This window comes from Ranitomeya imitator, chromosome 8 (assembly GCF_032444005.1).
Source record: "Ranitomeya imitator isolate aRanImi1 chromosome 8, aRanImi1.pri, whole genome shotgun sequence".
Taxonomy (NCBI): domain Eukaryota; kingdom Metazoa; phylum Chordata; class Amphibia; order Anura; family Dendrobatidae; genus Ranitomeya; species Ranitomeya imitator.
Genome location: NC_091289.1, coordinates 101,320,322 through 101,336,515, shown reverse-complemented (window position 1 = coordinate 101,336,515; position 16,194 = coordinate 101,320,322).

The window sequence follows — 16,194 nt, the reverse complement described above, 5'->3', positions numbered from 1 at the left end:
GGCTATGGGGCTGACGGGAGCCCCAAGTGCTGAGGTATCTGTAACAGCCTCATAGTGTCCTGGGGGACCACCCAAACACTGAAATGGGGTCTCCGCACCCCCCGAGATCACACATGCAGCACTAGATGTACAGAGTTTGTATCTGTTTGAGCAGGAATCAGGAACCTGGCGGCGCTGCTGCATCCTCCTGCACAAGGGAACATGGCTTCTCATCAACCGCAGCTCTTCTCACACAGCACAGGGGAACATGGCTCCTCATCACCCTCAGCTCTGCAAGCACAGTTCCGACAGCGTGTGGATGAGCTCGGAGCCTTCACTCCAGCCGCCAGTGGTCCTCAGAAGCGGCTGGCCGAGCGGTGCCGGGGGCGGCTGTCAGAAGTGACAGCTAGCTGGCGGGCCGTTTAAAATCATCAGGCGGGCCGGATGCGGCCCTCGGGCCGCATCTTGCCCAGGTCTGTTGTAAGGGGTCAAGAAGAAAGTTATCTGAGAGATAGCGGATTAGACGGAAGTGGACCAAGCGTTCCAGGAGTTTAGAGATGAAGGAAAGGTTAGAGACAGGTCTGTAGTTAGCAGAGCAGTCCTGGTCCAGGGATGGCTTTTTAAGTAAAGGGGTTATAATGGCATGTTTAAATGAGGAGGTAAAGATACCTGAAGAAAGAGAGAGGTTAAATATTTTAGTCAGGTGAGTGGTGACCACTGGTGAGAGAGACTGCAGGATACGGTGCCACACAAAAGGTTGATACATAAAATGAGAATAATGGGGATAGGGGAAAATATGTGCAAGTGGGTTGAGAGCTGGCTCAGGGATAGGAAACAAAGGGTGGTTATTAATGGAGCACACTCGGACTGGGTAGCGGTTAGCAGTGGGGTACCACAGGGGTCAGTATTGGGCCCTCTTCTTTTTAACATATTTATTAATGACCTTGTAGGGGGCTGTTATGATTAGGCAATTCAGTACCACAGTGAACATAGAGGTCAGAGCACATACAGTGATCTGACAATAATCCAAAAACATAGAACGAGCTCTGAGACGTGGGAACTCTGTTGACCGCAATCCCTGATCCTCTCCAACAACACTAAAGGCAGCCGTGGATTGCGCCTAACGCTACCTATGCAACTCGGCACAGCCTGAGAAACTAGCTAGCCTGAAGATAGAAAATAAGCCTACCTTGCCTCAGAGAAATACCCCAAAGGAAAAGGCAGCCCCCGACATATAATGACTGTGAGTAAGATGAAAAGACAAACGTAGAGATGAAATAGATTTAGCAAAGTGAGGCCCGACTTTCTGAACAGAGCGAGGATAGGAAAGGTAACTTTGCGGTCAACACAAAACCCTAAAAACCACGCAAAGGGGGCAAAAAGACCCTCCGTACCGAACTAACGGCACGGAGGTACACCCTCTGCGTCCCAGAGCTTCCAGCAAACAAATAGATAAGCTGGACAGAAGAAAAGCAAACAAAATAGCAAAGGAAAACTTAGCTATGCAGAGCAGCAGGCCACAGGAACGATCCAGGAGGAAAACAAGTCCAATACTGGAACATTGACAGGAAGCCAGGATCAAAGCACTAGGTGGAGTTAAGTAGAGCAGCCCCTAACGACCTCACCACATCACCTGAGGGAGGAAACTCAGAAGCCGCAGTACCACTTCCCTCCACCAACGGAAGCTCACAGAGAGAATCAGCCGAAGTACCACTTGTGACCACAGGAGGGAGCTCTGCCACAGAATTCACAACAGGGGGCATTCAGAGTAGAATTTCAATATTTGCAGATGACACTAAACTCTGCATGGTAATCAATACAGAGGAGGACAATTTTATATTACAGGATGATTTATGTAAACTAGAAGCTTGGGCTGATAAATGGCAAATGAGCTTTAATGGGGATAAATGTAAGGTCATGCACTTGGGTAGAAGTAATAAGATGTATAATTATGTGCTTAATTCTAAAACTCTGGGCAAAACCGTCAATGAAAAAGACATGGGTGTATGGGTGGATGACAAACTCATAATCAGTGGCCAGTGTCAGGCAGCTGCTACAAAGGCAAATAAAATAATGGGATGCATTAAAAGAGGCATAGATGCTCATGAGGAGAACATAATTTTGCCTCTATACAAGTCACTAGTTCGACCACACTTAGAATACTGTGCAGTTCTGGTCTCCGGTGTATAAGAAAGACATAGCTGAACTAGAGCGGGTGCAGAGAAGAGCGACCAAGGTTATTAGAGGACTGGGGGGTCTGCAATACCAAGATAGGTTATTACACTTGGGGCTATTTAGTTTGGAAAAACGAAGACTAAGTGGTGATCTTATGTTAATGTATGAGGGGACAGTACAAAGACCTTTCTGATGATCTTTTTAATCATAGACCTGAAACAGGGACAAGGGGGCATCCTCTGCGTTTGGAGGAAAAAAGGTTTAAGCATAATAACAGACGCGGATTCTTTACTGTAAGAGCAGTGAGACTATGGAACTCTCTGCCGTATGATGTAATGAGTGATTCATTACTTAAATTTAAGAGGGGACTGGATACCTTTCTGGAAAAGTATAATGTTACAGGGTATATACACTAGATTCTTTGATAGGGCATTGATCCAGGGAACTAGTCTGATTGCCGTATGTGGAGTCGGGAAGGAATTTTTTTCCCCAATGTGGAGCTTACTCTTTGCCACATGGTTTTTTTTTGCCTTCCTCTGGATCAACATGTTAGGGCATGTTAGGTTAGGCTATGGGTTGAACTAGATGGACTTATAGTCTTCCTTCAACCTTAATAACTATGTAACTATGTAATATGTGACGGAATGGGGTCACTGTTGCAGGTTGTAGGCCGAGCAGAAGTGAGGAGCTTGGAAACTTCTTCTTCTGAAACAGGCTCAAAGATGTCTAGTGAGCTTGAGGTGTGGCAGGGAAGGGGATCTAGGCACTGAGGAGATTGCACTGAGATATTCTGATGGATGTGGTTGATTTTTTTCTAAGAAATAAGTGGCCAGATCCTCACCGCTGAGGTTGGTGATGGGAGCCTGTACTTTAGGTTTCAGGAGGGAGTTTAAGGTTTCAAAAAGTTGATTTGGGTTGTTGGATAGTGAGGTGATGAGGGTGGTGAAGTAGGATTGTTTGCCAGATAAAGGGCAGAGTTATAGGTTTTGAGAGATCTTATAAAATTAAGATATTAGTTATTTATACGGGATAAATCCCACTTTGTTCTGAAAACAATGTAGAAAAATTATTGAAAATCCAGTTACATTGAAAGGGAACCTATCACCATCAGAAATTAGATTATCTGTAGATAAAAGCAATTACATAACCCAGAAAAAAAAATAAGTGCAATGACACTTCATTAAGTAAAATACAATTAGTTTCTTAAATATATTTAAAAACATATGAACTTATTAAAAGCAGGTTGAAAGCGGGAAGCAGGATGAAACGTGCGTCGGGGCCTAGGACTCCATTATCAGGCCACATCTCAATAGGAATGTAACCAATGGATATTACTGCAGGATTGACAACTTCTCTCTGTTACCTTGGTACCTAGACCTACTATTTTATTAGTACACAGTTATTATTCACAAGGACTTGGTAAAATGGATTGAATACCAGCTATGGTTGTTGTTTTTTATCTTTGTTGCTGAAATTTCTGACTGATTTAATATTAAATTCTATCCATTACTAATTGGCATTGGCCCATTTTGCAACCGATTTCCCTTGCTCCTTACTTGGATAAAGCTAATATAGTGTTAGTTGTACACTTTTTCGGCTGTGGATTACAGCTTCTAATGCTAGTGTACCTCATCTTTGCAGGCTGAATTAGTATGCCCCATATCAGTTTATATTTTGCCTGATCAATTTGTGTCCTATTGAGGTGGCCCTGCCTTTTTAATAAGTGCTTTTCATATATTTTTAAATACGTTTAAATAAATCATTGTATTTTGCTTAGTGGAGTGTCATTGCAAATATTTTTTCCTTCTGGGTTACCCCCGTGGGATAATGTATTGCTTAAATCTATAGGGTGCATCCCTCCTGAGTTTATAGGAATTAGGATTGTTGCTAGTTGATATATAGGGTAAATCTGCAGGTAAATATATTGTTTACATGCAGTCTCGCCTGATTACTGCGGCGGCTACAGGGGTAAAATGAAGTTATACCCTCCCTGCAGCCGCTTGCTTCCAGCCACTGAGGCAGTGCAAGTTCTGTCATAGTCAACACTCACTACTCAGACTTCCAGAATGTCTGAAAGTACATAGCATTTGCAGAGGTGACAGTTTGCCATTAGTATATTGCTCATATGACATGTCATAGATGTCCAGCTGCAGGCCTTCTCCCGATGTAAGAGTAAGAAAGCTATAAATCAGGGTCTGGAGGGAAGGCTGGCTGTACCCCTGACTCTTGAATACCGAGGGCTTGACTCTTATTTATTACACACGACAGACTGATGGAATCAGTGTCAGCACTCGGGGAGGGCAGCTTCACTTTGCCCACTGGGCGCAGTTAGAAATCAGTGACTGAGCCAGTAGTTTTTGTTGTTTTTTTTAAATGGAGACCAATTTACTGGATGTGTGCCAAATACTCAAAACTGTTGTGAAGATGTCTGCAAATACTTATTTTTGGAGCCTACGGTGTCACACGTAGCGATTATAGTCAGCTTCAGTCATGGAGAAGTAAAATTAATTTTAGTTTGTGTTTCATGCACAAAACACTGCAGTCCAGTAAACTCATTCTTCCTCAGCCAGTCCACTCCAGACCTCTTGGAGCAGATCCTGGAGGTATCGGATGGAGCAGGACACATTCCTCGCTATTTATACTCTGTCAGAAGATGCTGGGAAGATTCCACCATGACTTGTAGACTTCTCAACTTCTCATTACAGTCCTCTAATCTCTAAACTCTCCATGCGCATCAGTAAAGCTGGCAAACAGCGGTCTACAGTGTAAAAGCAGTGTCCTACATGTACAGTGAATGTGACGTAATGACAACCTGCAGGGACCGGGCTCTGCCCCAGCAAACAGCAGGCAGCGCCGTAATCAAGCTTCACTGATATAGAGGTTCATCAAGACAGGAGCTTCATCCACCCAAAATATGCCGGGTAGGGATGAACTGGCTCTGCCATAGTGTTGTGCTACTTGTCCTAGTGATGAGCGAGGGGCAAAGACCCCCCTACCAATCACACTGTGCTGGCACTTTCTTAGGCTGTCCATACATGTTGGAGAAGGCACAACTGCATGTTGTTTCACTATGAGCTACAAGTTTCCTGTGTTTTTTGGCCATGCAGGTTGTTTAGCGAAACCCCTGCTCCATTCTCTTCTCTGGGTGTGATGGGGTGGTCATTTCTATAAGTCCTGTAGAAGTGAATGGAGCACCTGGCACATATTTGCACCACCGCTCCTACACAGTGGACATTGTGATCCCAATTCTTGGGTCTCAGCATTTGAACATTCTCCAGCAATCATACATTTATCATCTGTCCCATTGAGAACAACACATGTAGGGAGATGCAGATACAGCTCTGGCAAAAATTAAGAGACCACTGCAAAATGTTCAGTTTGTCTGATTTTTCTCTTTATAAGTATATTTTTGAGCAAAATGTAAATTGTTATTTTATTCTATAAACTTCTGACATGTCTCCAAATTTCCAAGCAATAAATTCTGTATTTTTTTTCTGACCTCAAACAATGCAAAGAAAACAAGTTCATAATCATTTAGATACAACAATACTAATGTTTTAACTCAGGAAGAGTTCAGAAATCAATATTTTGTGAAATAACCATGATTTTTAATCACAGCTTTCATGCGTCTTGCCATGCTTTCCACCAGTCTTTCACACTGCTTTTGGGTGACCTTATGCCACTCCTGATACCAAAATGTAAGCAGGTCTTCTGTGTTTGGTGTCTTGTGACTATCCATCATCCTCTTGATTATATTCCAGAGGTATTCAATGGGGTTCAGGTCTGGAGATTTGGCTTCCCGTGACAGGGTTTTGATGTGGTGGTCTCTTAATTTTTGCCAGAGTACACGACATCTCACTCAATTTCTCATGGGAAAACTAATTTTGGGAACGTTCCATTTCTGATGACCATCTGCAGTAAAGAAATAAAGCACTGCTGGTATCGTGGGCAAATCTTTACATTAAGGCTGCTTGCTCACAATCAGGAATTTTGGATGTAGTGTATTTTTGCTGTGTCCACAACGCTGCGTTCTACATTACGCTCTTGTCTTTTGGAACAAAGCAGATTCACCGCATCTAATGGCAATTTATTATTAGGGAAAACACACAGATGAGACTAGCGTCTCCGCTACAGAAATTGACATGCTGTGTGTGATAACCCAGTCTCCAAGTGAGTTTACGCAGCGTTAAAAAGAAGCACAGTGGGAATGGGACTTCTATAAATCCCATCCACTGAGATTGAATGTAGAACGCAGCGTTTTGGACTCAGTGAAAATACTCTGCATCCAGAACACCACTATTCCTTATCATGGGCATGTAGCCTTACAACCAGCTTTATTGGAACCTATCAGCTGAGTCATGCTTCCCAAACCTCAGGCGATATGAATCTCGGGCTCCTGCACTGCTTTACTCTCTATCTCTGCATTTCAGCAGAAAGCACAACCAGGTAACTAGTCCTAGATTCAGGTCCCTGGCGGCTTTTCCCTGCCTCCCAGCTAGTCTGACAGCTTTCCTGTTATATGTGTGTATTGGGAGATAGCGGACAGTATAGCTGAGCAAGTGAGGAGAAGCCACCGAGCACCTGACTGTTGGGCTTGTCACCTCATCCCCAGACAATCTTTCAGCTATATTTTTATGAGAGGAGCATGGATGTTTAGAATGCAGAAGCCGGCCTGTGATTCATACTGCCGAGGTTTCGGTGTCATGACTCACCTGACAGGTTCCCTTTAAATTGTCTAACGATCTGATTGAAACGATGACTGATGTACAGGGACAGCAGAAGGCAATGTGTATGACATGAAGTTGTCACAGTGAAAGGGTATGTTTCCACAAGGCGTGATCTCTGTGCTTTGGATGCAGCGGATACCCCGCTCCGCCCAAAGCGCCGCCCCCTGTTGTACGCGCGGTGATTCCAGGTGTGTTCATTGAACACCTGCGGAATCACGGCATCGTATTCATAGAATGGGTTAGACTGTGGAGACCTGGGTGTCGTAACCAGTGCCTTCCCCCTCCCATCACTCCCGTAATGAAACACACTCAGTTCTAGGTGGGTTGAACAGGTCGGTCACATTTTATTAACTAAATAAGAAGAGAAAGGCAATTACATATCGTAACGGGTGGCTCACGCCGAGCTCCTGTCCGTGATCCACAGGGGAATTGGCCCAACGAGCGGTTACGACCTTTGCCCTCCTCCGCTTCTTCCGCTGTGACTTAATAAAGATTACTATGGTTAGTTATATCCACATACGTATATACTTTTTTTTTAATATATATATATATATTGCAATAGAATTTACAAATTTACATTATCACGCCGGTTAGTATCGCCATTAGCCCTTAAAAGGGAGGGGGGGTGGGACAAAAGCTTCCAGGTGTCCGCCGGGAGGAAAAGAGGAAGTTCCCGGCCTGACACCTGGATTTAACCCCTGTAGGAGTGGGGCCATAGGACCCCTCCCCTCTAGTGACCACTGGCCGGCAGGGGGTCTCCTAATTAGTGCATCACCAAGGGGGAGTGATGCTAGGGGGGAACTGGGCACTGCCATCATTTTAATGCTGCTCTCTCTGTGTGCTCCCCAGTCAGAGGCACGCACCTTATTCAGTATCGCGCCTGCCAGACTGTGGAGACCTGGGTGTCGTAACCAGTGCCTTCCCCCTCCCATCACTCCCGTAATGAAACACACTCAGTCCTAGGTGGGTTGAACAGGTCGGTCACAGTTTATTAATTAAATAAGCAGAGAAAGGCAATTACATATCGTAACAGGCGGCTCGCGCCGAGCTCCTGTCTGTGATCGACAGGGGAATTGGCCCAACGAGCGGTTACGACATTTGCCAATCCTCCGCTTCTTCCGCCACGGCGGATCCCGTGTATTACCTACATGGGACTCCGACCCCACCCATCAATTTAGGGCCTGTTCAACCCCATCCTGTAATCCAGACAGAAAAATATCGAGGCCAATGTCCGTTAGGTGAACTCCGTCCGGTCTTAATAGTTTTGTGTTATCCCCTTGCAGCTGGTGGTGACGAATCACGATACCGCCTCTTCCTCTCACATATTTTCCAATGCGAGCATTGAATTTACTCCTTGTCTGCTCTATGGCTTTTTTATCTCTTGCTCCTTGCCATACGGCCCGAGGTATTATATCAGACGACACCAGAATTATGTTCTCGAATAGACAGCTGAACCGTTCCATATCCATTGTCATCCATTTGTACAATTCGGCCACCTTTTGTTTGCCTAGGTCATTGCCACCCGCGTGTAACACCATTATCACTGGGCGCTCTGCCCTCCTTGCTATGCCAACCATCTCATTGAACACCTGTTTCCACTGGAGGCCTCTGATACCCCTCCAGCTAACTTTTATTGCCGGGAGGCAAAGATTTGTTCCTCCTGGCCGCAGTTTGGCCCTCTTTTCGGCCCAGTATACGTAGGAATGTCCTACAACCCAAACTTCAACCCCTGTAAGAGACAACATATGTTAATTAAGCAAGTCAGGTCTTATGTATCTGGCGAAACATGCGGACTTCCAACGACCCATTCTCTGCACTTCGGCCTCTGACACTCCTGCCCTAGCTGCTTCTGTGGCCGTCCCTATCCGGAACGAATATGTTCCGTACTCCTTTGGGTTTGCGCCGGTTTTTTCCAAGCATAGCTTGAACATTGCCTGGAATTGGTACTTGGTCAGTGGGACCCGTCTGTATGAGTGAAGGAAAATCTAGCTGCGTGTCTTATTACGGAGTATCTTTTAACAATTGTTAGCGGGCAAACTGGGCCATCTGTAGAGTTAACCAGGACCCATGTGCCCCTACCGGTGGGATCGCATTTGGATTTCCTAACCCTGATGCGCAGGGCATCGCTGCATATAACTATGTCCTCATTAATTAGGCCTCCTTCCGACGCTTTTTTTGACCGCGGTAGCAATTCACTAATGCGCAGTGCTCCAAAAAAGGCGGTCGCAAAAGCTGCCAATATGAGGGCCGCCTCATATTGCAATGAGCAGACTGACGGGGATATCGAAATCAGGTCGTGCAATAGTCTCAGTGAAATGGGGCGGCGACATTCTTGGCTTGGCTTAAGCCTTTTCCAACCTTTAATGGCTTGTTTTATGCAGAAGGACTTAGTTACTTCTACCCATCACAATAATTGAAAGAAAAATGCTAGCCCCGATAATTTCCGTTGTGCCGAGGTGCCCGACGCCCCACCTTCCCTCATCCGTAATAGAAAATCAGTCGTCACCGCGCTTCGTACTCGGTCGCATTTATCAACTCGCCTACCCTGAATCATTGAGCACCACTCCTCCCAAGCCTTACCATACACCTGCCAGGCAGCTGGCGAAACGGAGGCCCGGATTAAGGGCATCAATGATTGGCCACTGTGTCCCACAAGGACAGTGGACACAGAATACCCCGGGGTTGCCCGTTGGGCTGCTGAATTCTGAAAGCCTGTCAATTGGAAAATAAGTGGGTTAATGATATTATCATCTACTTCCGCCACCACGGTGGCTCTACACCAAATATTGTTTTCTAGGCATATCAGCACTAGCCGGCGCAAGAGAGCGAGTATGGGCAAGGATGAAGAAGACATGTGATTTAGACTCCTTGCTGTTTTTGCATTTTTTGTTTGGAAACGAATGTTCATGTTTCTCAAATGATCGACCCATATCTCCAGCGCTGCTACTACCGCAAACAATTCCAATAGGGCTGGGTGTCGCCCCCACTTTGCTGTCTTCCATTGCTCCGGCCAATCAGATTTGCACCATTGTTTTTTATAAATTGCTGTAAAACCCACTTTTTTGTTCCACCCTATTGTCAGCCCTATTTCCTTGCTTGCGATCTCTCTAGCCATGACGCACGTGTGACCGTTGTACAATTGCAGGAACGTCTGCCATACTAGCAGATCTGCTTTTAGCGAACGAGTGAGCCTAATTCTATGGCCGGGCTGAGAAGCGCCTTTTGTTGCCAAAGATAGTCTGTGTGAGAATGCTCTGCCAACCGGCATTACGCGGCAGGCGAACGTCAGTAGGCCCAATAATGCCTGCATTTGCTGTAGGGTTACCTTGTTAACTTCGCGAAAGCCTTTCAACATTTGCTGGGTTTTTAGTATTTTATCCTTTGGTAAGCGGAAAACCATTGAATTGGTATCTATTTCGATGCCCAAGAAAGGCAATACATTACATGGTCCCTACGTTTTCTCCAGTGACAATGGTACACCGAATTTGTGTGAGATAGATTTGAATTTTTCTAGTAGATCGGAGCAGAGTTTAAAATTTCTGGGGCCGATGAACAGGAAATTGTCGAAGTAGTGAATTAGGGATTTGCTGCCCGTCTCGTACTGAACTACCCAATCTAGGAAGGTGCTGAATAGCTCGAAATAGTGACATGAGATGGAACATCCCATCGGGAGGCACATATCGAAGTAATAATGCTGGTCCAATTTGCAGCCCAGAAGGTGGAAACATTCGGGGTGCACGGGTAGTAAACGGAATGCCGGTTCTATGTCGGATTTGGCTAGCAGGGCGCCGGGTCCGGCTGCCAGGACTAATTCTACCGCCTTATCGAAAGACGCGTATGAGACAGAAGCTTCTTCTGGGGAAATTGCGTCGTTAACCGAATCGCCCTTTGGGTGAGATAAATGATGAATTAGTCGGTATTTACCGGGTTCCTTTTTTGGTATAATGCCTAACGGTGATATTTTAATGTTTTTGAAGGGGAGCGACTGAAAGGGGCCTGCTATTCTACCCAACTCTACCTCCTTTTCTATTTTTTGTCTAAGTATTTCAGGGAATTCGCGAGCAGATTATAGGTTATCGGATAGGGTTGGCGTTCTTGTAAACCTGAAGGGGATAAAAAACCTATCGGAGAATCCCGCTTGCAGCTGCTGTGCCGCTTTCTTCTTGGGGTAGAGATTTAGCCAGGGGGCCATCGCGGTTACGCTCATTGGGGTTCTGCCTTGTAGGCGCTTTGTATGGCTGACGAGTGCGCCTTGATGCTGGGTGTCCCAACCCCCCCCCCCCCCGCAAGTGGAGCAATCATGTCTGAATTTGCATAATGCGTGGAAACGGCAGTTTCCCTCACTGAATAACCAGCAGGCCCCGGGTTTTCGCACGACCACTGAGTTCTGACCTGCGGAGTAATTAGTTGTCATGGCTGAAAAGGGGGGCTGTTTTTGGGACAGCATCAGTCGAACCACACGTCTGTTGCTTTAACTCCCCAGCCTAGATCGGGCTGTAGGGCCAGACGCCTGCGGAACTCCTCGTCAAACCGCCGCCAGGCTGAACCGCCATGCGACTTGTACGAACTATATATGATCTCTTGATATATAAACAATTCGGAGCAGTGTTCCGGATGTTTCTTGCCCATAATACAGCCCAACACTGCGAAGGCCTAGAGCCAATTATTCATGGTTAATGCGATTTTTGATCTACTCCTATCGTAACCCCTTTTGTTAGCTTTATCCACCGTTTGTTGGTCCGCTGATAACAGCGACCATAAGTCAATATAATCGTTGCTCCAGATTTTCTGTCTAGTTTCCTGATCTATGTGAGCGCCTAGCGGGCTCATCCCGCAGAAGAAGGCGTCTTTGTGTAGATTAGCTGACTGGGGTGTTGTATTGTTCACCACTTCTTCGCTCTAGTGTGATAGTTGTAGGATTAACTCCTTTATCGCAGAGGTTAGCTCTATTTCCTTTAAGTTAATCCCGTAGCGTAACATTTCCTCGCTACCCTAGGAACACTCATCGCTGTGTGACTCTGGACGAGTGTACTCCGATCCTGGAGGAACCCCGGCTCCCGCTGATGTCGACGGGGTGATGTCACAGGACGGGGAATCTCTGGCTCCCACTACAGCGAGGGACTGGCCGATGCGCTGACTATCGTGCGTTGGAGCCTGATTACAACCACGTAGTGGCGGATTAATGGCTCTGTCTTCAGCAACTGCATGGCAGTTGTTGTGGCTGGAAGCCGCGGGGGATTGTTCTCCCCGGCCGATAGCCCTAGCATGTGCATGTGATTGAAAGGATTTGTCACGTGCACGATAACTCCTATCCGGGCTCTGCGATACTTCGGACCCCTCGGATGTTGCTGATGCCATCCTGAGGCCCGCGATCTGCGTCGGCTCCTATGGGAGCTGCGTCTGCGTCGGTGATGGAAGGGGCGTCTAGAGGGGTAGCGCGAATGGCGATGGGAGTTACCAGAGGATTGGGAGGACGTTTGGTATCTACGCCTTCGTCCGCCGTTACTAATCGGTCTAATGGGGGGATTCTAACATTATTCCGAGGGGGATTATTGGCAGTAGTCGGTCCCGTTGTGCTACTTAGAAGGGGGGGGGGCGTTAGGAGGTAACTGTATTCAATCCTATTGCTGGGATTTGACGGGGCAGCGGTTAACGGATAATCTTTATTAGGAATTTGGGCTGTGGGAGGAGGTGTAAATGTGTCCGTGTTTGATGCCATTACTGATATTTCGCAGTGATTCGTGCTGTGCAGCTGTGGACCGAACAATGCACTCTTCAGCTGCCCTGTGACCCTTACGGCCTGACCCCTGATACCCCCGTGTAGGCGTCAGTGCTGCGTCTGCCGGGGGTAGGCTGGAGGTCAGGCCTGGTGGGTTTGACCGATCAGCGTGCTCTGGGGACTGTGTGGCGTTACTGCCAGTCTTCTGATTACCCCCTGGGGGCGGCATATATGTACCCGCAGAGAAGGTAATGGAGGACTGGCCAGCGCTGGCCTCCGCATTAAGATGCGGTGACCGGAAGTGGCTTGGTCGAGCCCGAAGCAGGAAGCCGCCTGCAGCTGCTAGGCGGCGAGGCCGCCCCCTCCCCGACCTGGAGCCGCTCTGGAGCGCGGGGTAGGCGGGCGGACCGCCTTTCCCTCTGTACCTTTTGCAGCCTCACTGGAGCGATGCCTCTAGCCGCCTGGCGCAGCCCGCCGGCACACCGCCTGCAACAGGAGGGGAAAGGGGCGGCGCCGCGCGCGGCCTGGCGCGACCTGACACCACCTCCACAGGGGAACCGCCAACGTTTTTCCATCGGGTGCAGAGGGCAGCATTAGGGGTAGGTTACAGGGCAGCACTAGGAGTAGGTTATATAGGACATTAGCGGTAGGTTATATAGGATAGCACTAGCGGTAGGTTATATAGGGTAGCACTAGGGGTAGGTTATCTAGGACAGCACTAGTGGTAGGTTATATAGGGCAGCACTAGGGGTAGGTTATCTAGGGCAGCACTAAGGGTAGGTTATCTAGGACAGCACTAGCGGTAGGTTATATAGGACAGCACTAAGGGTAGGATATATAGGGCAGCACTAGGGGTAGGTTATATAGGGCAGCACTAAGGGTAGGTTATCCAGGACAGCACTAGCGGTAGGTTACTGGACAGCACTAGGGGTAGGTTATATAGGGCAGCACTAGGCGTAGGTTACATAGGACAGCACTAGGGGTAGGTTATATAGGACAGCACTAGGGGTAGGTTACAGGACAGCACTAGGGGTAGGTTATCTAGGGCAGCACTAGGGGTAGGTTATATAGGATAGCACTAGTGGTAGGTTATATAGGACAGCACTAGGGGTAGGTTACAGGGCAGCACTAGGGGTAGATTATATAGGGCAGCACTAGCGGTAGGTTATATAGGGCAGCACTTGGGGTAGGATACAGGGCAGCACTAGGGGTAGGTTATGTAGGACAGCACTAGCGGTAGGTTATATAGGGCAGCACTAGGGGTAGGTTACAGGGTAGCACTAGGGGTAGGTTATATAGAACAGCACTAGCGGTAGGTTATATAGGACAGCACTAGCGGTAGGTTATATAGGACAGCACTAGGGATAGATTATATAGGGAAGCACTAGCGGTAGGTTATATAGAACAGCAGTAGCGGTAGGTTATATAGGACAGCACTAGCGGTAGGTTATATAGGACAGCACTAGGGGTAGGTTATATAGGACAGCACTAGGGGTAGGTTATATAGGACAGCACTAGCGGTAGGTTATATAGGGCAGCACTAGCGGTAGGTTACAGGGCAGCACTAGGGGTAGGTTATATAGGGCAGCACTAGGGGTAGGTTACAGGGCAGCACTAGGGGTAGGTTATATAGGACAGCACTAGGGGTAGGTTACAGGGCAGCACTAGGGGTAGGTTATATAGGACAGCACTAGGGGTAGGTTATATAGGATAGCACTAGGGGTAGATTATACAGGGCAGCACTAGGGGTAGGTTATATAGGACAGCACTAGCGGTAGGTTACAGGGCAGCACTAGGGGTAGGTTATATAGGACAGCACTAGGGGTAGGTTATATAGGACAGCACTAGGGGTAGGTTACAGGGCAGAACTAGGGGTAGGTTATATAGGACAGCACTAGCGGTAGGTTATATAGGACAGCACTAGGGGTAGGTTATATAGGGCAGCACTAGGGGTAGGTTATATAAGACAGCACTAGGGGTAGGCTACAGGGCAGCACTAGCGGTAGGTTATATAGGACAGCACTAGCGGTAGGTTATATAGGGCAGCACTAGGGGTAGGTTATAAAGGACAGCACTAGGGGTAGGTTATATAGGACAGCACTAGCGGTAGGTTATATAGGACAGCACTAGCGGTAGGTTATATAGGACAGCACTAGGGGTAGGTTATATAGGGCAGCACTAGGGGTAGGTTATATAGGACAGCACTAGCGGTAGGTTATGTAGGACAGCACTAGGGGTAGGTTATATAGGGCAGCACTAGGGGTAGGTTATTGTTGTGAATTCTGTTGTCGAGCTCCCTCCTGTGGTCGTGAATGGTACTTCGGTGAGTTCTGTCCGTGGGCTCCCTCTGGTGGCTGTGAGTGGATCTGCTGCTTCTGAGGTTCCTTACACAGGTGACGTGGTTTATCCTTTGGTTGGCTGCTCTATTTAACTCCACTTAGATCGTTACTCCATGCCAGCTGTCATGTTTCTGCATTTGTTCAGTTCGCTCTTGGATCTTTCTCGTGACCTGTCTACTCCAGCAAAAGCTAAGTTCCTGATAGTATCTAATTTGTTCATTGTTTTCTTGTCCAGCTGGATATCATGATTTTGTCTTGCTAGCTGGAAGCTCTGGGATGCAGAGTGGCATCTCCGCACCGTTAGTCGGTGCGGAGGTCTTTTTGCACACTCTGCGTGGTCTTTTGTAGTTTTTTGTGCTGATCGCAAAGCTACCTTTCCTATCCTCTGTCTATTTAGTAAGTCTGGCCTCCCTTTGCTGAAACCTGTTTAATTTCTGCGTTTGTGACTTTCATCTTTACTCACAGTCAATATATGTGGGGGGCTGCCTTTTCCTTTGGGGAATTTCTCTGAGGCAAGGTAGGCTTTATTTTCTTTCTCTAGGGCTAGCTAGCTCTTAGGCTGTGACAAGGCGCCTAGGGAGCGTCAGGAGCGCTCCACGGCTATTTCTAGTGTGTGTGATAGGATTAGGGATTGCGGTCAGCAGAGCTCCCACATCCCAGAGCTTGTCCTGCGTGAGTTTTAACTATCAGGTCATTTCGGGTGCTCCTAACCACCAGGTCATAACAGGTTAAATAGGGCAGCACTAGGGGTAGGTTATATAGGGCAGCACTAGGGGTAGGTTATATAGGGCAGCACTAGGGGTAGGTTATATAGGGTGACACTAGGGGTAGGTTATATAGGACAGCACTAGCGGTAGGTTATATAGGGCAGCACTAGGGGTAGGTTATATAGGGCAGCACTAGCGGTAGGTTATATAGGGCAGCACTAGCGGTAGGTTATATAGGACAGCACTAGCGGTAGGTTATATAGGGCAGCACTAGGGGTAGGTTATATAGGGCAGCACTAGGAGTAGGTTATATAGGGCAGCACTAGGGGTAGGTTATATAGGACAGCACTAGCGGTAGGTTATATGGAACAGCACTAGGGGTAGGTTACAGGGCAGCACTAGGGGTAGATTATATAGGACAGCACTAGGGGTAGGTTATATAGGGCAGCACTAGGGGTAGGTTATATAGGGCAGCACTAGGGGTAGGTTATATAGGGCAGCACTAGCGGTAGGTTATATAGGACAGCACTAGCGGTAGGTTATATAGG